Source organism: Calonectris borealis, chromosome 10, assembly GCF_964195595.1.
Source record: "Calonectris borealis chromosome 10, bCalBor7.hap1.2, whole genome shotgun sequence".
Taxonomy (NCBI): Eukaryota; Metazoa; Chordata; class Aves; order Procellariiformes; family Procellariidae; genus Calonectris; species Calonectris borealis.
In genome coordinates this window covers 5,548,541-5,571,569 of record NC_134321.1, presented here as the reverse complement: position 1 = coordinate 5,571,569, position 23,029 = coordinate 5,548,541, and the positions used below count along the sequence as shown (strand labels likewise).

Sequence of the window (23,029 nt, the reverse complement as noted above, 5' to 3'; positions counted from 1 at the left end):
ACTTTTGAAGGGACATTCAGCAGCCCAGGGGGCTGAAGAACCACCGCTGCCGGCCACACGCCAGGGCGAGCGGGGAGGAGAGACCTTACCGCACTCTGGCAACAAGCCCTCTTTTCAAATTTAGTAACAGGTCTCCACTGGATCAGAAAAACTCTTTAAGGGTGGATGCGATTTCCAACAGAGCTTGGTGCCATGAAGGTAAAATCAGATTTTGCATTTCAAGCTGGCCGGAGCTCAGCATCTCTAAAATGGTCCATGTCCCCGCGAGGGGTGCGAGGAGCAGCCGGGCAGGGGCACACGCCAGGGCGGGCACGCGTCTGTGCTCCCACACACGCAACCATCCCCACCATCGCTTCAGCGTCAAGAACCAGAGGACCCTACCAATTAATAAAATGCAACAAAGGAAACCTTTATGCAGAAAGTGCTAAGTATCATTAAAAAAATGTTATTTTTATTGAATTATCTTATTTAGCTGTTAAAACATCTGCAAGGGTGGGCAGAGGCAGCAGAAATAAAACCTACAAGACTTAAGGGGATGGGCAACAAATACTCACCCTCTTAACAGGGGTGTTGTATGGCTTATTTAATTAATGAATACTTGTAAAGCACTCTGAGTTGCTCAGACAAGAAGCGCTATACAGTACAAGCGCAACATATTATTATATATTATTAAGACTGGCTCTGCAGAAGAATAATTCCAGGTAAATGTGCAATCAAATGATCATTTTAGTTCCCAGTAATTAGATTCAATAGGCCAAAAAAAATACAGAAGCCTTTCTTTAATCATACACTAAACAATCAGAACATCCCTAACCTTTCAAGCTACAGCCTTTTTGAATAAAACATCATCAACTTATAGATATTATTCCAAAAAGAACCAGTCACCATATGTGTTGTCTCTTTGAAATACAGTTGCTATAGCAGACCCTGCATGCATTTCATGTGATATGATCATATTCTATCCGTTCTGGCAGCTGAGAGGTTGCACAACTAAAATTGGCTGCCAGAAATTTGTGAAGATTCCCAGAACAAGTAGCCCTGCAAGAAATGCCTGCCTTCTACTCGAGCTGGCCACGAAGCTCTGTGCAGCTCGGTGGGGTGGCCGCTGCCACCACGAGCCCTTACCACCATTGACCCCACGCCGATGAAGACCTCTGCCCTCGGGGCCAGGCTTGCAATGGCAAGGCTCTGATGGAGCAAAGCCAGAGCTCTGTCCCTGCTCCAGTCCCACCGGCACAGCACCCACATCCCCGCACACCCACCCTCGTGTAGGCTCTCCACTCAGGGTGACATCTACACCACCCTGCTCCATGGCCAGCTGGCACCTGTCCTGGCACCGCGACCTGGTGGGACCAGCGACGGCCAGAGGGAGGGACCAGCATGGAGGGTGGAGCAGCGGGGGAAGGAACGGATTAAAAAGAGCGAGAGTAACGAATGAATTGGCTGGAGGGAGCATCACGGATACAAGGAGCCAAGATGGACAGGAACAGCAAAGGGAGAAACACGGAGGGGCAGGCGCGGGTGAGATGGCGGCAAGCTGACACCTCAGGGGATTGCAGCTTGAAACGGCATTTCCCACCTCTCTTCTCTCAAGATTTCACTCTTCCGCTTATAAATAACTGACAGCAATAAAAGCTAAGCATCAGATGAGCCTGGGTTTAAGATGTGGAAGGTTGTTTATAGCTCAGATCTGGTTCTTACGGAACATCTGCATCAAGTAGCTACTGCGTCCTTGGTGCTATGGTGAACCCAGGGATCCCAAGTCCCTCCACCTTTCTACATGTCCTTGCTCAGCCCTTCCTCCCTCCCGCCTCGGACCAAGCACTACCCCTGCCGTTTCGAAGCCTCAGCCACGCTCCTTACACACGATGGGATGTGTAGAAGAAAGATGGCTAGCTCAGTCCGGGAAGCACCAGCCCTCTTTCCTCTTACATGCGAAGTATTTCAAGGCCATTTGGAGTGCCTTCATGAAATTAATTTGCTGATGTCGGTTGAAGCCCGGTGGACACCTGCCCTCATTACGCCGGCACATCCCATTTAATCCAAGCCGACAAGCGCCATACCTCTACCCCCTTCTCTGGTTCCACACAGCAAGCGCTCCTGCGTGGAGCCCGTGGCTGGATGCCGGCGCGGGAGCCCTGCTGAGGCTGCCGATGCTGCACAGCACTCAAGCAAGGATAGACAGGGAAATTAATCGGAGAGCGAAGTCAGTCCCACAACCTTCATCAGCACGGAGATTCGCAAGCAGGCCTGTACATTAATAAAGCTTCCTGTGGGAGTAGATGTTGCCTTTGATTTGCATGTGAATTCAATGCTAGTGAGAAGTGCCAGACTGTCAGACATGGAGACCAAAGTCTCTTATCTTTCCAAAAGCTTCTGTAGCAGTTTCCCCACATTTCCTTAATCATCTGCCTTGTCCTCAACTTACTGAACAGGCAGTAGAGAGTAAAGCTGGACTCGGTTCAACTCCTGCTGCTGCCAAGTCCTGAAACAAGGGTGCCAGGACTGTTTACTGCTAGCCAACAGCTCTGCTAACGTGGCCCTCTCCTCACGAGCAGGTGCTGCGACATCTCCAAGCTCTTTTCACACATGCCTTCCCACTGCCACAGCAACATCCTAAATCTCCACCACGTGCTTGCACTTCTGCAAGTGAACAATTGCCGGGGGCCACAGTAAACCAGCTCGTGTTTCCGCGTCCAGGTAACTGCGTGGTCCTTCACGGGACCGGCAGGTAGAGATGCCAAGACCCCCAAAACCATAAGATGGGCCCATGATTACCAGCAGCCATGTTACATGTCACCTATCCGCGCTGCTCGAAGAGCCTGCAAGCCTGGACACCGCTGCTTGGGACAAGCAGACCCAGACGCCAATCCTGGCCTCCAGCAGCTAATCACACAGCATCGGCAACCGTCCTCCTCTCTGCACCGAAATACAAATGGGAAATCTTCCCACTTACTGGAGGAAGAGAAAGAAAAGCATCCCCTAGCAAGCGCATCTTCTGAGTGCCACAGTTTTTGGTCACTATCAACGGGGATCTGAAAGGACGACATCAGTAAAAGGCTCACTACCAACCGAGTCATCTTGATTCTGCCCGGTGCTACGCCTAAATGCAAGACACAGTAAATAAACTCCCGAGCTATCTTCTTATCCATTAGGAAATCACCCAGAGATAAGGAGATTTTCTGGCGTAAAACAGAGACCAGTAAAAAGGCAACTGAAACACTGTACTTCAGAGACATTGCACAAACTTGGGATGGTATTTGGGAGCCAATGTTGGGTGACACCTAACCCAGGAAAAAATTTAACAGCACATTCACCGTGAGATGAATCAAGCCTGTTTCATTCAAAGATGCCACAGAGTAAGTGGGAAGCCCCACCGAAAATCCCTCTCCCTGTGCTTAGGGAATTGGCAACCATTTAATGTTTCCCAACTAGCTAAGCACTGGGGGGGGGGGAGGTGAAAAAGTACACATTTGAGATGACCAAGACAATTTTATTGCAAGATAGACAGAACGTGACTTGTTTGCCCAGCTGTTGTTTGCCCAGAACATCCGGCACTGTTCTCACCCCAGTTACTGTTGTAATTCCACATTTTCACGCAAGCGGCTCAATCTTCTGGTTTCACCATCCTCTTTGGGCAAGTTCTGCTCCAAGGGTGAAAACGTAGCCCTGCCTCTGACTTCATGTGGCTAGAAACTCCCAATTCGGGAAGGGGGCTGGGGAAGGGAAATACACTGGAAAAAGAGAGTAGAACTTTAAAAATAGAAATGCTGCTTAAATGCCATATACTTGCTTACAGTGTTATTACATAAGGAAAACAGTAACAGGATCCAGTCCTATGGAGCCTCTTGCTAACTTGTTCCACCGCTGCAGCCAGTACAAGAAGGCAGCGACTCTCCAACTGTTTTTCCATCAGCCTATTTCTATTGAAGAAAAAGAGCTCAAGCTCCTCCCTTCCCATCTGCTCCAACCGATATTAGTATCAATCAGCTATTAATGAAATATGAAGACCTACAGCTACCATGGGCCTGACTCTAACGCCAGGAGAAGCTTGTTTCCGCACCTGAGGTTTATCAGGCATGGAAAGACTGATCCAGGGAACTGCAGGACGTATGGAAAGGTATGTATGTTGGAGGGTGGGGAGACGAGCAACAGACACGAGGATGCAAAAGAAACCGGCGTCCTGTCTGACTGCCAATTCCCAGGGCAGTTGTGCAGTAATCGGCTGTCTCCGAAATGGAGAAGCGTGCACACAGAAGTGGCAAGAAGGCCACAAAACAAAATCCCATGTGTTTTTACAGATTCCTAAGGATTTGGGGCCTTCCCAGGTGGACAAAGCTGCCCATCAGGAAAGCAACTTGAGAAAGGAGGAAGGAAGTGTTCCCAGAAATCAGAGATGGCCCCGCAGCTATCTGAAGTGTCCAAGCAGTAAATCTGGAAAGTTACTCGCCAGCCAACATCATCATCTGTCCGTTATTTCAGTTATGGTCATTAAAAAGCAAAACACAACACAACAAGCAGAGAGAGATGAGACAGAAGATATTTTAAGGGCAAAATCTACCCTTGGAGAAAACATAATGCTACCCCAGTCCCAGACTCCAGAAGCGAGACCTTCTGTGTTGACCTCCGAGCAGTAACAGAGCGCGGATCCTTACACAGCTAAGATTGCTGCTAAGCTTCCCCCCCCCCGTCTTTTAGGCGAAGCACGGCTTTGCAGCATCAGGCATGCAGTTCTCCCACCACCTATTTCTCCCCGAGTTTCGCAATGGCTTCAGGCACTGAGGGGCCGCCCGGTCGGCAGCTAAAGGGGCCTCTCCCAGCGGAGGCATGGCCCACCTCCTCAGAAGGGTTTCTTGCTTCCATTTAGTCTCGCAAGGCAAGTACCTGTGTTTCTCCCGGGTGGGATGAGGGGGGATTTAGACTCAGCCAGCAATCTCTCTTCTTTCTCAGCTCCCATCTGTCCTCACACCCCGCTCCACTCCACAGCTGCTCCCAGAGCGGCAAGATGCAGCTCACAAGCTCGGAAGCCCGGATGCACCCGAGCTTCAGAGCTGCTTCATGTCTCTCCCACTCCTGCCTCCTCTATCTCCTCTCCCGCGACACCCTCTTCTCCTGGAGCAGCAGATGTAGAGGAGCGGTGGTAGGAGGCAGACACATTGGAGGGGAGCCCTGCTGCAGCTCTCCTCCGACAGGCTGCGGAGCCGCACAACGTGTGGAAACCGGCGAGGAGCGGAGCAGTATGCAAAAAGATAGAAAAAAAAAAAATAGTGCAAAGCGACAGCAGTGGGTAGTGCTGTTCCTCTGGGAGGAACAGAACAGGGGGAGGTGAGAAGAACCAACTAGAGAGAATAGGAAAGGAACCAAAATGAAGAGGAGGAATAAAATGTAGAAGATGCAGAAAAGAGAAGCAGATGTTCTTGCACCACTTACTCCTTCTGACATTCGTACCCAGCTCTTTCATCTTCCTCTAGAACTGGGAAACGAGCTGCTACATGCTCCCTGCCCGTTCCCACCATCCTGACCCTCTGCACCACGCATCAGAACGAGCCAAGGCCAAGAGCCCCAACGCTGCTCCCGGCACCGCAGCGGGGAAGCCTGGGGATAATTACAAGAGGGAGACAGGGCTCTGCTACGGGACACGGCTAGGATCCCACGTAACCTGGCGAAGCAGCCCTGCTGTCCAGCTTCCTCGGCAGCCCTGGATTCAAATCACCCCCATCCCCATCTCATCCTCTATTTCCTTGTTTCATTAAATAATCCTCCTCCCTCTACCCTGTACCCAACTCTGCTCCACAGCTGCGAGCCAGGGGAGATGCTGCCGGCTGCGTGTACCCAGCGCCTCGCTCAGCTGCAGCTCCTCTTGCAAGGCTGGCTCCATCCAAGGGGCTACCAGCCAGCTCGTCAGAGGAGAGCTTCAACAGCAATCCTTCACTCGAATAAAATGATCGGCTGGCCCTGAAGGCTTTGCTTAGATGCAGCAGAGTGATCTAGCCAAGTGACTAATGGGTGATTCCCATGCTGAAAAAAGAGAAGGGACCTGGAGGTCCACATGTACAAACCCCGGCTCACATCCTGTCCCTGACATGGCGGGGGCAGGCTTAGAGCAAGGGAGCTGGCAACCTGCCTCACGCTGAAGCATCTCCTAGAATAGTTCAGTCATGAGGAGAGACGACGACTCTTTATTTTTCTTCCAGCAGGCTTAGTTTCTTTCCTCTGGAATAGATCCTGGCTATCAGTTGAGGAGATCCTCTCCAGCAAAAGGCACTGGAAACAGAAACCCTTTCTTCCAAACCCACAGGGTGGAGTTGCCTGCGCCCCAGCGCTGCTACGCTTCATCCTCCTGGGTGCTGAGGTTACTTCTGCCGGCAGGAGGGCGAGCAGACGCGATGCTCCTGCCCTGCCACCCCGCAGCCCGACCCACGGCTGGCAAGGTCCCTGCCTGCTCCCCCAGCTCTGCAGCAGCGGGGACCCAGCCCCATGCAGCGGGACAACAGGGATTTGCCTCCAAAGCACCTGATTTTAATTTTGTAATTTATTCATGAATTCCACAAACTTGGGGCAGAAGCTGGTCGAGGTTTTTTCTTCAAATACCCAGAGAGGCAAGCGGGATGGAGGGGGGCTGGCGGCAAGAGGCGGCAGGGTACGAGGTCAAACTCGGCAAACACCAGAAACCTGTGAGCCCCGAACCAGCCACAACAGTGACAACAGCTACAAAAATCCCCTTCTTGAGGCACAAACGAAATCCTCAGGCGGTTAACACTGCAAAAACACCTTCTGTCTCCTCTTTTAGAGAGTCACAGTCAAGACTCATCAAAGCCATTTAAAAAGCATCTGGCAAAAAGTTCCCAAACATTAAAAATGGCTCTCTTTATTTTGGCATGTCAAGATTCACAGCATGTAGCGGTCTGTACCAGCAAGAAAGGAGGGATGGGCCAACACATCCTGGTAAAATGAGAAAGGATACAAATCTTGGCTCCCCATGCAAACTGAACCAGAACTGAACTATGTCTGAGTGATGAAAAAAATCTTATGGGATTTCCAGCTCGTTTCTGTAGGCTCGAGATCAGATTCTGAACTACTGTGTTTATCCAAAAGTGAACCAGACCTTTGAATATTTGGAGGACTATTCACTGCTGAGCCGCGTTTTTCTTGGATGTCAAAAACACGGGAAGTTCTCATATTTTTTAATAGAGAAGAGAAGAGGGATAAGGTGGGGGGAGAAGGAAGAGTGCCTTTTTGTTGCTACAACATAAATAGTATATTGCATACAGCTGCTTGCGCGCTTCCCTGTGCGGTCAACAAAACAGGGAACATATTTTAAGCTTGTTTTCCAAAACACTGTATGACAAACTTGCACTCAGAGGCCCATGAAATAAAGCCCCTGACTGTGGACATCCCACCACGCACCATCGGACGCTCGCTGCCGTTGGGTGAACAGAGGAAGCGAAACATCGGGACAGCCGTTTGGGAAAGATGGGAAACTAATGCTGCAAATCACATCTCTGCACTTCAAGCCTATGGCACAACCTAATTTAGAATAGCTTCTAAAAACCTTAATTTTAAAAGATTCTGGTAAAGCAAACATAGGCGAGGTTCAGATGGAGGCGACAAAAATGATTAGAGGCCTCGGCAGATACGAGAAAAGATTGATAAGGGTGGGAGTGTTTAGTTTAGCGAGAGATGAGTAAGAAGGGAGATGACAAACGTACACAAATTGTGACTCGGCCTGAGAAGGTACATCTGGCGCTATTTGCCATTTCTCATAACGCAAGAGAAAGGGGACATTGAATGAAGTCAGGAAGCAACAACAACCAAAAAAAAACCTAAAGCAGATAAAGGGATTTTTTTTTTTCTTTCTTAATACACAACTCATAATTACTGTCTGGAACTTACTGTCACAAGATATGACCAGTGCCAAGAGCATGGGGAGGATGCAAAGAAAGGATTAGACACTTGCACAGATAGTAATGAGAGCATTTACAGCTACCTTTGGAAAGATAAATATAAATCAGGGTACCAAAGTTTATGCTTCAGGGCACGAGCCAACCTTTAATCTAGCTGGAGGCTAGGAGGAAAGTTCCCCCCACGGACAGGTCCTCTAACTGTCCTTCACGGGCTTCTGCCCAAGGACTGCAGCCAGGGCTGGAGAGACCCTGCGTCCGATGGGACGCAACCGCTCCTGCCCCTCTGCCTTCTCGGGCACCTCCGTCCCGCACCGCTGACCCCAAGCCCCGTTCCCCAGCCCATCCCGAGCCCCCCCGACCCCCGGAGAGCTGCCGGGCACAGGGGGGTTGGCCACGTCCCCCAGCCCAGCCCCTGCCCACGTCACCTGGCCCCAAGCCGCCCATTTCCTCTTTCTTCTTCGCATCACATTTAAGTTTCAGGTCCTTATTTCGCCAGCCCTTCCTCTCCGTGGTATTTTCTGCCATTTTTTCCTCCCTCAAAACTAAACCCACAGCTTTCCTGCCACCCATTTGGGCTCCCCTCCGAGCGCTGACACCCCGGAGCCGGCGGGCGAAGCATCCTCCTCCTCCTCCCCGGATCCACCAGCGATGCGCATACTTGAATGCAACTTCAAGATGTCAGGCAAATTTTCCTTTTTTTTGATCTGAAGCCGTTCCGTAGAGGGAACCTACGTCCCCCAGGAGGAGGAGGACCCTCCTGCCGATACGGCACCTGCGGGGCAGCGGCAGTCAGGCACTATTACGGACCACGGAGCTCATCAGCGCGCTGGAACTGACATGCGATTCGGGGAGACAAAGAGAGATTTTGAAAGCAAGTCAGTCTATTAAATTTATACCTACCTGCACAATGTGAAACAAACCACATCTCGGTTTCCTTTCATGTGCATGACAGTCTTAACTTGTTTCTTTTAATCCCATAAAAGCAGCTAAAGCATGCAACATGCTTCCCAGAGATGAGGCAAACCTGTATTTTACTTCCTGACAGTGATTTGGTTTATAGGTTGTTTTTTTTCCAGGGAAGATAATGGGCATTGTCTTAAGCTGGTATTACAAAGGAAATACTACACACTACATGCTAGACACCTGGCATTTAAAAAAGAATCACATAAATTGACACTGTCTGTAACGGACCATACAGCTGCAACCCCTCGCGCTGCACAGACACCAGTATCGGCGGCAAAAAGATCCCAGCAGCACTCTCCAAGGTTTTCTTCAGAAGTCAGCACCCTTCTACAAATTCAAAGTGCCTCTCGTTTAGTCAATCGTACCCCAAGCAGGACTGGGGATGTGCCGAGGCAGAAATGACTACGTAATAAATCCAGCAAATCCAAAGGGGTGAAGCAGTAATCCACGGAAACGTTCTGCACAAGAGGGGGGTTTAAGTGCCTTTAATTCCCAGCTGCAAACCCGATAAGCTGCCAGAAGGCGGAGACCACCGAACACAAGGGGTTAATGGCCTTGCTAAAGAAAATGATACACATAATTTCCTTTTATCATAAAACAATACGTTTATTATTTTCTGTATATCTGTTAAAGGGCACGGCCTTCTGAGTGGAAAACAAAACACAGCTCGGTCACATGTTTATTTGCTTCAGCTACTCCCTTTCCCTTCTGATAAATAATCAAACATGCCATCCAGAAAAAACAAAACCAGTGAGCTGGGAAATTTGATGGTCATCAAATAGACTAAGATACCAAGAAAAGCAGCCCACTGTTCCCACAGTGAGTTTTCTGCCCCACACCTACACTAACATCTGAGTAAATAACTTCAGTCACTCTTTCCATTTTCCCCATGCAATTACTCCTACTGTTAAACAAATTGTCCTTAAGGCAGTTGCAAACACCATTTTTTTTTTTCTGCAAAGTAGAACAACTTCTGAACATTAAAAAGCCAGACTAGCAATATATTTTAAAAATATGTTTGTTGTACTTGCGGTTTGGCTGAACACACAGCTTGATTTCTCTCTCGCGCGCTTTCTTTTCTAGGAAGATGGGGGTTTACAGTTTAAAATTTTAAAGCGTATTTGGATCTCGGAGAGGCAGGAAAAGCCTCGAGGAGGATGGGTTTTCTCCATAGGGCAGGCAGCATACTTTCCATTTTCTCTTACGTTTCACACTATATGAGCACCGTGAATGCTTACCAAAAAGAAGTTACCTGCTATTTCAGTGGACTTTTGAGGGGGGAGAAACAACCGAGAATTATCAAGTAGTTTTTTAAGTCACTTGAACAGAGAGGGAAAAATCCAGCATACGTGTTGCAACACGGATTACCCAGAGGATCTACGCTATCTTCCAACAACCCTTGAAGACCATTCATACAACAATCATTAATACTGAAAAACTGCAGAGAAAATCCCTCACGTGAGAAGTTAACAACCATTACCCGGCGTGAGCACGCTTTCCCTTTCCTTTTGTAGTACCACAGGACTAAACAATAGTAATATGAATGAGATAATAGCCATGCTTGTCTCAGCAGCCTGATTTTTATTAGCATGAAATTGGTACAAATATTAGCGAGGCTGGTTCGCAAGCGGTGCCAGAGCCACGATGCAAACAATTTGCGAAAAACAAAAAGCGACTCGGCAGGCTTGCACCTCTCTCTTTTGCTGCCCAGAACAGCAGCCACGTTTCCTTTTTCTGGGGGGTTTGTTTTGGGGTTGGGTTTTTTTTTGCCACTTGTGCAAGCGCGAGGAGAAGCCGCAGCACCCGGCGAGCAGCGGGGACGGTGACACACAGCTGCTCCCGCGCCAGAGGGACGTCGCAAGGCGACGGGTGCCCCGAAAGAGGACTTAGTCCTCGCCACGGTTCTCCGAAGCCGTGCCAAAAAACCCACCCTCGTTGTCAACACCGCAGTAAACAACCTGAACCGGCTTCTTTTGCTTTAAACCTAAGCAATTCCCCTCTCCTGCGCTGCCAAGCTGCCCGCGCAAGGCAGCAAGTTAAAAGTTCAGCCCTGCCTGCACGCTCCTTTTCTCTCAGCGCTTGCAGAGAAAATGAAGAGTTTAACAGAGTAAGGTCTTACTGTCTGCCTTTAGATTTCCGTCTTCGCGCTGGAGATGTGTTTCTGGCTGTTTCTGTGAAGCGGGGGCTGAAGAATGGTAAAAAGATGTTTGAATAAACAGGAAGTGCTGCGCAGCCGGAGCGCAGGCTGGAGGGAGACGGCGCTGGAGCACTGCCCTTCGCCGGCAGCCACCGGGTCTCTGCCTCCACAGTAGCAACCTCTGCTTTTACTAAATGACAAAGAAACCGCAAAGCATTCCTTCCCTAATTCTTCCCTCGCGAAGTGGCGAGATCGGCTGGAGCTCGCAGGTAATCTCGAAGTTGGGTTTAGCACTGCACCAGGCGCAAAAATCTAGCGATTCTGTGTTATTGAGTTCCCCCTCTGTAAGCAGAAACATGCAGAACTAATTATGTCCCCAACTAGACCAAACAGTGGCAAAGAGCACACCTCGCTTCTGCATCTAGGCAAATTCATATCTGCACATAAGTTCAGCCAAGCTTGGCTTTCCTACCCTCTACAGTGCTGTAACTTGCTCTTAAAACCAGCTTGCGAGGCTGGCCGGGCTTCAGAGCTCTTTTCTCTAACTGCGCGAATTGAAATATAAACAACCACCCAAAAAATGCAACTTGTCTCAGGCGCAGGACTTGCATCCAGCATCTCCGACAGCGTGCGTTTTGCGTTCAGGCAGATGCTTTCCCTTCTTCGTCGTCTCCTTCCCCTCCCTAAAACAAACTACCTATTTAACTGGAGATGACTAACTAACCGTCTCCCCACCCAATTACCAAAGCCCTGTCTTCTGTCATATTGGTGACATAACACAGATATTGTCAAGAAAAAGTAAACTGGGGCTGGCACCCGGAGGCAGCTCGTGAAGAGATGAGCAGTCGAACAGCCATATTCAATAAAAAAGAGGAACAGGATTCCTTTAGAAAATGTATTGCTGTTGTGGCAACGTGCTGCTGCCGCTGAAGGGACTGATTTGTTATTTAGCATGTAGTCTTGGACTGTCTGTCATTCTGGGTGCTAATGCTCTGCTAAAATAACTCATTGGGAGCTGTCAGTGGGATGTTTACATAGGCCCCCAATCTTTTCTTCATACAAGGAAATTTTTTACTGGAATTCATCTTCTTTTGATCTCACATTCAAAGCAACAGCAGCTTGATAGACATGCAAGTCTGAAAGCAAATCCAGACGCTGAAGATAAACCGCCAGAGTATGACAGGCAGGAGCATCTAAAGCTTATAAAAATGAAGAGAACAGCATGTCGTCTGAGTATTACAATAGCAGAAATCAAGAGACATATTAGGTGGAACTGATCAGCCACAAAAACAGTTCAAAAGGCAGATCATAGAAACAGAAGACTAAGCTAGGGAAAAAAAAAAAATTGGAAAGATTTGCTTTACAGAGGCATCACCTCCTTTCTGAGTACCACAGCGTTTCCGCTCCAGCGTGTAAACTTAAGGGGGAAAAAAAGAGGAGGGCTTGTGCCGTCTCCTACTAACTCAGCAGTTCTTACCTTCAACTCACCAATTAATTTGCCGAGTGTACGTTTCAATTACACGTTATTCAAAGTGAAATAAAAATAGGACACTTGCGTCTAGCCCAGCCCTCCAAAACACCGCAGGGATGGGGCATCTGTGCCTCTTCGTTAGGAAACGGGGGAATCGCATCCCCCAAGGTGCACAGGGGGCCCTGGCCTCAGCCCCTGCCACCATTTTAGCTTGTGCGTCTTTCAAAGGGCTGAGTCTTGGGATGCTCTTGAGCTCTGCCTTTCCCACCAGTGCAGAAATATTAGTTCAGAAGATAATTTTATTTAAATTGAATTACGTGTGCCACGGAGTCCGCAGATACATACCAAAGACAGCACTTGCTGGGAAACAATTGCTGAAACTTTCTCTAGAAACCCATACATTTTTAATTTTTCTTCCCCATATAAGCTTCTTATTCTAATTGAAGTCAGCAAATATAATGAAAAAGTAATTCTCAAACAATTTTGTACTTAGAGCTGTTTGTTAACAAACACTGAATGAGCAGCAGCATTAGGTTAAAGGGCAGCAGGATTCCACATTATAATTTAGCCTGCAGTTATTTCTGATTAAGAACACCCTCTGGGACAGCAAAGCAAGATCTTCTTTTGCAGCAGGCATAGCTTTTAAAATTAGCCTCTTCTCCGTAATAAAACCAACAGGAAAACTGTGGATTTAAAACTGTATTAACCAATTTGAAGCGGTGCAATCAGTTTATGTCTCACTTTCTGCAAAACACCGTTCCCTGCCTTAGTCAAGTTACAAATGTAAAAATGCTTCCTGGATTCTGAAACTGTTGTAAGAAAGTCACCTTCTGTCATGCTTATGTAGCTATCTAATGTGCTAAAGGCTGATTATTTATCTTTAAACTGTACTAGTTTAATCTTTTAAGGTCACCACTAATCTGCTCCAACCTTTTAAAAAATAGCAGCTTTCAAGACTTACTGCTGGAATCACTAAACTCAACGCTGAATGTCATTGTAACGGATACATTAGCCAGAATGAGTGCAGTTTTACAATGTAAACACCAAATATAAATCCCCACCTAAATGAGAAGAAAAATATGATCTCCGCGCCAGGAGAAATGTCAGTAAATACGATCAACACCATCTTATTTCACACAAATATCGTTCCAAATCCTGTTGCTATTTCCCTCTCCTCCCCCTCCCTTCCCAGTGCAAAACAGGCAAAACTTGGGTATAACTGAAAGGATCATTAGGTGCTTTTTCCTTATCTTTTCCCTTTCGCAGCAGCAACTTTGCATGCCCGCTGCAAACCTCACGACCGCATTTGGAAGTCGCTCTAAGTCCAAAAACCCTCTCGCAGGTGATTTGTGTGTGCGCGCTGCACAGTGGCCCTTCTATACTCTTCTTTTTCCTTTTCCCCTAGACTTCTTCTGGACTTGAATGTCACAGTAGACCTTGAATGTGAAATGGCTTCAAGCTAATTGCTTTAATTGCTTGAAGATGTGCAGGCAGGTGAAACCCGATCCCCTTGGCCATTGTAGAGACCAGGAACAACACAGGAATGTTTACATAGTGGTTTGAGTTTAATAGACAGTAGAGCTGAGTTTCAGACAGCTAGCAAAAACACAGCTAATAGGTGACCTCTTAATGTAGTCCTCCTTTTTAAAAACAAAATACAATTTCATCTTATACAAGGCAATGTCCCTAAATGCCAAGGTTATCTGCTTGACTTTTTGAGTGAGCATGCACTGCGTTGCACCTGACATTTATACCAGAAACTCTATCCTGAATGCATTTCCCTCTACCTTAAAACAAAAAGCACTTTATGTGTCAGTCACCTTACAAACAGATTAGAGCTGGATGGAGTTTCCTAGTAAAGTGCAGTCATTTTAATTTAAAATTGAGTGGTCTTCACCACTGGCATACTCCTTTTGCCCCGAAAACACATGGCAGGGGATGTAACCTGAAACACTGCATCCCTGCATCCCTCACCTGGGCACTCCCACCCTCCCGCTGGGGACCAGCACAAGCCCTTGGCAGGGTCTTCTGGAAAGGCAAAGTATGACTTTTAACGACTTTTACTGCTTTTCCAGAGCTTCCAGTACATTTGCTACACACTGTGAAGATACGGACTGGCTGCGATGTGCTTTTTCAAAGGCGCAGCTTGATTTCACGCACGGCGCAAATTCAGCAGCTCTTCCTCAGGCAAAACTCCTCCTGACTGAGAGCTGCAGCATTTGGGGTCACTGAGAATCAGGCTTGCTTTCCAAGAATCATGAGGTAAGTAAAACACACTTGAAACCAGCCAAAGACCGGCGAGCAGGTATAGCACAAGTGTAGAAAACAAAGCAGAAAGAGTGATTTTGGCAGTAGCGGTAGCATAAAGGTATTTACTGTAAGTCTAGTCCAAAAAACAAACACTGAAAACAGGTAATACCTAATACTCACTTTCCTGGCACAGGGGCTTCGAGTTTTGTTGCCAATCTTAAAAATGGTTAAAATCGCTTGCATTGGGTGAATATTAGCAGGGAAATGACATGTGTTACCCCCCAGACAAATAGGAATCAATAAACTAGCATTTATGTAGGAAGGAAAAAAGGAAGGCAATCTGAGGAACAAGACTGGAAAAAGCAGAGAGGCAGAGGAGGGGAGGCCAAACCAGCGCGTATTTAGTACCAACGAGGAAGGAAAACAACCCCCAACCCCACAGCCCTGCAAGTAAAGGGCATTTCCAGCCTGATCCTTGCCATTCTGCTCAGGAAGTTTCCAATTCTCTAGTATCTTATGCTGAAACTACCACCCCCCCGGGCAGAAGCGAACAGGAGGAGGAGGAAGGCTGCTCCAGCCACTTCTGGAGGCAACTGTGGTTCGCAGGAAGACAATAGACGCTGGTTGCTCTGCTCTACCTTGCCTGTTATTCCCAATCCTCAGAAGCAAATGAATAACTGATCTTAAATAATACAGAACAAAGGGAACAATAGGAGCGAGAAAGCAAGCCGGGATACTTGGGAACATGCCTCTTTCTGTTGAGAGACACCCTCGCCGGCACACACGCCTGCACCAAGTTGTTGTCCCACGTGCCCCCCCATCACCTCCAGAAAGCTCAAATTCCAGCAACCATGGGGTTTTAATAGCTTTTTTCCGGTACATCCCCCCCCCAAAAAAAAAGAAAAGAAAAGAAAAGAAAAGAAAAAAAAAAAAAGAAAAAGTTCATAATAGAAAAAAAAAAAAGAGCGGCGTCAATTTAAAGATTTAGTATAAACTAGTTCAAGCCTGTGGGAGGAACGCTAAGTGGAAAAAGTAAACACGGTCCCCCCAAGTAGTTCCCCTGGAAGCCGAGCGCAGCCAGTGCCTGGTACCGCCGCTGCCCCGCGCCTGGGGAGGTCAGCCCAGCTATGCTAAACTGACAGGTTCAGTTTACAGCAGGCCAGCACTTTGTTTGGATATACTGGCCTTGCTCACCGCCAGCTTAACAACAGATGGCTAGAAAACTTTCATTATGTTGCAGAGGGCTGAACTGCAAACAATCGGGGAAAACTGTGAAAAGTTTAACTCTCTGCAAGCCGAGCGGGGAAGCGTTCGCCTCGCCAGCCGGCTGCCCGCTCCCACCCTGGGCATGTGCGCCTTTAAGTTAATTAAAGAGGGATGGGATGATTAATCATACCTGGGCACGGTCCTGGGGATGCTTGAAAAAAAGAATTTGCGATTTGACAAGGTCATTTCAATAAAAGTAGCATTCCAGAAGAAAATGGACTTTGACGGATGGCAAAGCTGATTTTAAACCTTACTCAAGCCTGTGGCTTCAGGAAAGTTACAGAAAGTTTCGGCAATAATCCCCCAATCAGGGTTTATCAAGAGCTTTCCGACGAGTGTTTTTCCATCTCCAGAAACAGAGCCTCCGTCCCTCAAATTCCCACTTCAAACTTTCACACTTGACGGCAAGAGAAGGCCACCAAATAATTAGCACGCAGATCTAAATATGATTTATCCAAATCTGTGTAGAATTTAAACATTCATTAAATTGATTCGATTCATATGCACCCTAGTATCTTTTAATGCTCCAAGGCAGGTTATAAATGCACCTTCCGAGGTTTAATTCAATTGACAATCTTATATACATCTCATCACTGGAAATGCACTATTTTATATTATTCAAGAAACGAACGAATCTGTTTTCCACAAATGTATTTTAAAAGCCACTCTTTCCTGTTATTGAAAGAAAATTGTGTTTATTACTCCTTTAGCATAGTGTAAACTCATAAACGTCAACAGAGAGTACAAGGAAAACTGTCAACTAAATATTGTTTCCTTCATGAGCTGCTCTTCCAAGTCAATTACGCCTTTCAACTTCTGGGGCATTGTATGATAAACTGGCAGTAAAAATCATTCACATTAATATACCATGGTGCCTTGCCTGCAAAAGGTAATTAAAGAAGTAAATGACTCATAAGAATAGACATATTAGCTGCAAAATGAAAGGCAACTGAGCTGCCACATGAAAATATGTACCATTAAGATACTGCATTTTCATATTCCTGTAATCAGCTTCAGTAGACTAATGCTTATTTAATCCAGTTCTCTGCTAAGTCCATCAACAACTGTTTTTTGCTGTTTTCTCCTTGACTGAACATTATGTGTGCAGGTTTGGAATAAATACTGCAATAAGATTTTTGCATAGTCAATTGAAGAACAGGTTTTTTATCTTTTAAAAACTATTTTTCTTTCCCACCAAGAGGAATACAGCAGAGAAGGATACCAAGAAAACCCCCATTTTCTGGGGTTCTTTCAGTGCCAATACGCTTTGAGTGAAATATATACCCAGTTCTAGCATTCACCATTTTGATTCGTGAAACTATTAGCAGGAAAAACAAGCCTAATGACTCCATCTTCCAACTTTCCTATTCTTCACATAGGAAACGCTTTGCCTTGTCAATGCGTGTTTTCATTAGGGTTAGAAAAATGAGACTGTTTTTCTCTTCCTCAAGTCTTTGAGGCAAGATGGTGGGGCGAGGAGAGGAGCGGGCACCGCTGGGTTTGTGGAGGAGACGGAGACGCAGGCTGGGCATCGCCCTCGAACGACGTACATCCCAGCGACGTGCCCTCCCCAGCCCTGACTTTTGGAAAGATTCAGATGACAAAAGACCCAAACTCCAAACCCACACAGACACCATCCCGGCACCCCACCCCGGCAGCGGGACCGCCAAGCTCGGCACCAACACGCCGCTGATTTTTGGGGACGGCCTTTGCTGATGGCTCGTGGCCATCATACAGATACAAGCCCTTTGGTGAAGGGTGTTGGGTCTAACTGCCCAAGCTGCGTCCTCCTTCTCCCAAGGGGATGGCAGGGAGATGGTGAAATTCAGAGGACGAAGTACACTCGTCTCCATCCTCCAAAATAACACCCTGCAAAATACTCAGACGTTTATAACTCATCCTGTTTGCGAGCAGTAATTAAAATATTCTTTTCATCACAATAATAGCTCTGTAAGGCCAAGATCCAAACTGCTTCTGACTGCACAGCTACCACAATTATTTCATTTTCTAAAGTATGGGGTGGAGTTAACTCTGGTATCTCAGCTATCACTATGCTGTGACTGCTGACAAATGCTGACTTTTCTAAATGGCAGATGCTGTGTATGTACCATCCATCCTTTATTTATTGTGCCCGACATAGGTTTACCCTTGCAAAAAGAGATCTTTCAATAAAAATCTTAACACAATGCTTTGCAACCTGCATTATATGTTGCTTATTTATCATATCAGTACGAAATAGTATAAGACTTAAAATGTAGGATCAATCATTATTTAAACTGTATTATTGCTTCTCCATTTGAGCAGACATCACTTTGTACCCACAATTAATGAGCTCTAGTCCTTTTTCTAATTAAGGAACAAAGGTTCTTGTGTGCTGAGTATAGAGTGACACTGTCTAGAGAACACACGTTTAAATAGAAGAGAATCCTTCTAATTACCTTAAAATAGGATTTTTAATATCCAGGAACATAATAGGATCAAGAAATTAGAGCATTTCCAACAGCATTTACAAATAAGTCATTACAAAACACTATTAAAAGGTAATAATGCATCCCTAAAAATAGCGGGACTTTATGGAGACTAGTGCCTAACGCTTCCGTATTTATGTAATTAACCTTTGTGCATTCATACATGGCAAATGCAATACAGAAATTATTTTATATATGTGTATACACAGAGACAAATCCGAAAAAAATGAGGAGTCGGCTATTAGAGTATAAAATACTTCAGGCTTGCGCAGATTAGGATCCAAACACATAATTAAGAAAGTCAGAAAGGTAACCTCGCTTTATCCAGTAATTAGGGCTGTTAGAAATAGGATACTGTCTCTTAAAAGTGTTACAAATATACCGCACTACTAAATAACCTGCACTGCTGGGAAAGTATACTTGCTATCAAGGGCAAAGCTGCTATACACTGAGGTAACAGTAAATGACAGACTGTTGTTCAAGTCCATTAGCTGCTATGTGATAGGAGCACATTCACTAGCACACGACCTGTGAAAAATCTTAGATCTCTTTAAATCTTTGAATTGGATTGCTGCATTAATTCTTAAGAACTGCAATCCTTCAACCAAGTCAAATTACCCTCATTAACAGGGGAAAAACTGCCTCTGCAATAAGTTAAAAAAAAAAAGATATTTATTACCTATAATCACTTTCACGTACTTCACCTGGAAGTGTGGCAAACTGGGACAACAACTTCAAGAGGCTGGCACCAGTTCAGCTGCTGGTGGGGACGGGATGGAGGGGACGCGCGCGCCGCGCACGCGTAGCCGTCTGTGCATGTGCGTGCACGTTCCTGCGCTGACATCCAGCGTAAATAAATGTGCTTCTTGGGGGAAAAACCTCAATGAATGTTCTAAGAAAAGAAAAATCACTAAGAATAAGCACAGGCACTGAAGCGATCTGCGTGTGTGCCACTGAAATAACCGCAAAAGAGGAGGGGAAATTCTTCAGTTATTCAAGGCTTGATTAGAACACTACTTCGTAATTAGGCATGTTACAAGTATTGTCATCAACCAGAAAATTCATGTACTAACTAAAAGGTCTCAGAAGCTGGCTCAAGCCTTCTATTCATTAACAACATCTGCTATTAATGTTTAACCCTCATAAACATGCACAAAACGTTCAGCATTCAACAAAGATTAAAAATAAATATTTTGTTGTTCTAGTTTATCCGTGTGGTGATCTGCGCGGTTCTGCGAATATCAAGAATGGCTAAAACGGCCATAGAGGTAACGGACAAATATTTGGTCTTTGTTGGAAAGAAGATATTTCTTTCTCCAGTCACTGCTTCTCTGCACTTCAGATGTTATAGCTGCAGAGCCAGGCCAGTGCAGCACAATAAACAGCAACGCAGACATACACATATACATGCACCTATACGACGGTATGAATCATTTATTTTAAAGGTGAGACTCGCTGGAACAATTCTCAGGCCGAGTGTTTCAAAGGACCTCTGTTTAAATTTTTTCTAATTTAAAAATGAGCATTCCCGAGGACGAAAGATTCACTGCGAAACAGGGAGCTAAGGAAGTCCAGGATCCAGAAATGAGAAACAGAGCATTTCATCTTCATTTTACTGCTCCGCGTCCAGATGAGAGCCCCGATCTCGCCGTCGGATCCTAACGGGCAGATCTTTGGAAGAGTCTTTGGAAAGACTCATTTCCACCACTGTGGTTTTAATGTACGCGTAGCAATCTGCTTGTGCAGGCTCATTTACAGCGCGGAGACAGAGCTAAGTGGTGAGCTAATGCGACCCTCTAATGACTCCTGGAAACGCATCAGGACATCCTCCGTCCCCGTCCCTCTTCCCGCAGACGGGTGTCGGGAGCAGGCGTCCCCGCCTGTCCCCACCTCGGCTCCCAGGGGCAGCCCCGGGCGTCCCCCAGGTCCCCCGGCTCCCCGCCTGCCCTGCCCGTCCCTCTCGCCCACGCACACCCCTGCCGCCGCCTCCGTGCCGGCTGGACCCCCCAGCCTCCGCCGGGCCCCTGGTTCCAGCACCAGGCAGGCGAAGATCCAGCCTCTACTCATCTGACCGTAGTATTTGTCATTTGCAGCAACGCCAAAATACAAACCAAGCCACAAAAGTAATGAAAAATACAGCTCTTTCTGTCTTCAAACATGACATTCATGGCGGATTCACTGTCTGCATGTTGCAGCACGCTCTATTCTTAGCACCGTGCCTTTTAAAGTTAGGCCCATTATTTTCTACGGTGTATCAAGATCAGTATGTATAACATATGCCATATTGTTGACACTTCCCTGGATGTACTGCATGCCATATGCCTAAAGCACTAAAAGGGGTGATGAACAGAGTGGCAATACTGAAAGGAGAACAAGATACACCGAGCATGTTGAATGAATTCAGTTATATAATTCAGCCAATAAGGGTTTCCATACATTTAACAATCTCCTTCCCCCCCCCCCTTTTTTTTTGCCTCTCTTGTATAAAAATGAATTTAACAACTTTCCGCTGTGAAAAGTTAACACGCTGGACACGTATTCAAAGCAAACATTTAATCACAGTGGGTCCACCAGGTCTAAAAAGTATACATGTAAAGATAGATCATATATAATCACACCAATAAAACAAATAAAAAAGGACGATTCATGCGTTTTAGCAATAAACTAAAAAAAAAAAAAACCATACAGTTCTGCTCCTGCTTCTACTCGTCCTTTATTTTACCTTTCATAAATCTATACCCCAAGTCCAATTCCTAGAACTAGGAAAGATGTCATCTTGCCCATCTTTAAAGGTTTATTTACTAGTTTCCTTACTAAGAAATATTATTTGAAGAACCCAGAAACTAATGCTCTCTTACACTACAGTATTTTTGTCCAAATCTTCTGGAACGGATTATAAAATTGAAATGTAAGAAGGAACACAGCCGAGCTATATTTATAACAAAAACGCTGCTCTTCAGCATCCGATACATACACATGTGTATCCTCATTTCTATGCCACCCTTCTGCACACTCTAATGGGTACACTAGCCGCATACTTGTCATTACAAAAAAAAAAAAAAAAAAAAAGGAAAAAAAAGAAAACGGAACTGACTCATCACTGAGAACAGTTTTGACAGTACGTGCACGCAGAGCCCTGGCAGAAAGGTTCAAGCTATTCGGTTCACCACTTGCCACCAGCTACAAATGACATACCTTGGACCTAACGAATAGCCGGGAAAAACAAAACCATGCAAACCCTCGGCACGGGTACAGGCTGGCCGCAGAGAGGGACGCAGGTCTGATCTCCAAGTTTAGTCCTTGGAGCTATGTGCTACCTGGAGGAAGGAAGAGATCGGGGATGTCTGGAAAGTGGGTATCGCTACAGGAAACTCCTACCAAGTTTCCACTGCCAAGACACCGTAAAAGGTCCCCGGGAAAAGGGAAGAGCATTGCAGAAACGCCCGGCGAGCGCACAGGGCACTTCCAGCGGGAGCATCCCGCCGGCAGCGAGCGCAGGGGGACGCGTGGGGAAGCAGGTTGCTCTCCTGGCGTTCCGGGAGCACGGCTGCTCCTCACGGGGATGCTGCTAATGCTCTGGAGCTAATGACGCCAGGCAAAGCTGAGGCTTCCCCGTCCTCTGTCGTTAGTGCCACCACACACCCACAGGCAATGGATCAAAGGGGCTACGAGAAGATAAGGAGAATCCATTTTAATTTCAAAACATGAAAATTCTGGCACAGGAGATCACTAAAGAAGATCAGTTCTGTTATGTTTCAGTGGTGCGTTGAAGGGGAATGTTGCATTTTAAATGTACACGCACATACCCATTTATTTGAGTAAGCAACATCATTAGCAGCATAAAACAACGTAAGAGGAACATGGGACTTCTGTTAAAGTGGAAGGCAGAATCCTCTTCGTGAAAAACATCAAAGAAAAAGAACACATGCTGATGTTTAAGAACAGTCTATGTCTAATACAGAACATCAAGACTTTTAAAAAAAACACAAACCAACAACCCCCCCCCTTGCTTCACGGTATTTTCCTTAGAAACAAACCTAGCACTCACTGCTGACCAGGAATTAGCTGTTGCTGCCAGTTTAAAGCATTGGTTGTATAATCCACCGGGGAGTACTCAGATAAAAACTTATATACACAAATTTCACTTTGTCAAAATTAGGACAAGTGGAAGTTTTGTGAATGGAAACATTTGCACTTCGTCAGTATTAGGCCAGAAGGTAAAGGGGGGCATATGTCCCAAAAACTTAGAAAAGGAAAGGGTTTGGAGGGGCATGCCAGCGCCCGCCCTGGTCCTGCTCCGAGCTTTCTTTGGGGGAAAACAAAACAAAACAAAGCAAAGCACAGCAAAACAAACAAAAAAAAAGCCTCGTCTTGCAAAAGCCACGACTGTACAGCTATTTGCACGGGGAACTGGTGAACAGGCATCACCTCCTGTCAGGATCCCTGGGTTTGTGCTTTTAGTACGTTCCGCTTGGCAACGCGACGTCAAGTAATGAAGCAAAAAAGCCTTTTACCTTCTGGTCTCTAACTCAGGGCTGGTCCAAGCAGAGTATAGCCAAACTTTCTACTA

At 46.3% G+C, this 23,029-nt stretch overlaps 1 protein-coding gene and 1 long non-coding RNA gene across 16 annotated transcripts in view; one reads left to right on the top strand and one right to left on the bottom strand.

Moving 5' to 3' along the window:
* Positions 1 to 23,029, bottom strand: part of FOXP1 (forkhead box P1) — a 389,271-nt gene that overhangs the window by 114,991 nt on the left and 251,251 nt on the right. Inside the window, exon 1 of one of the 15 annotated variants that reach the window (XM_075158632.1) lies at positions 10,987 to 11,058. The exons of the other annotated variants lie outside the window; for them this stretch is intronic. The gene's annotated coding sequence lies outside the window, so the exon portion shown is untranslated. Of the gene's footprint in view, positions 1 to 10,986; positions 11,059 to 23,029 lie in introns of those variants that run through there. 15 annotated transcript variants of the gene reach the window in all.
* Positions 11,124 to 17,629, top strand: LOC142086099 (uncharacterized). The gene is made up of 3 exons (XR_012674967.1): positions 11,124 to 11,273; positions 14,551 to 14,737; positions 17,443 to 17,629. It is a non-coding gene; the product is annotated as an uncharacterized LOC142086099 (long non-coding RNA).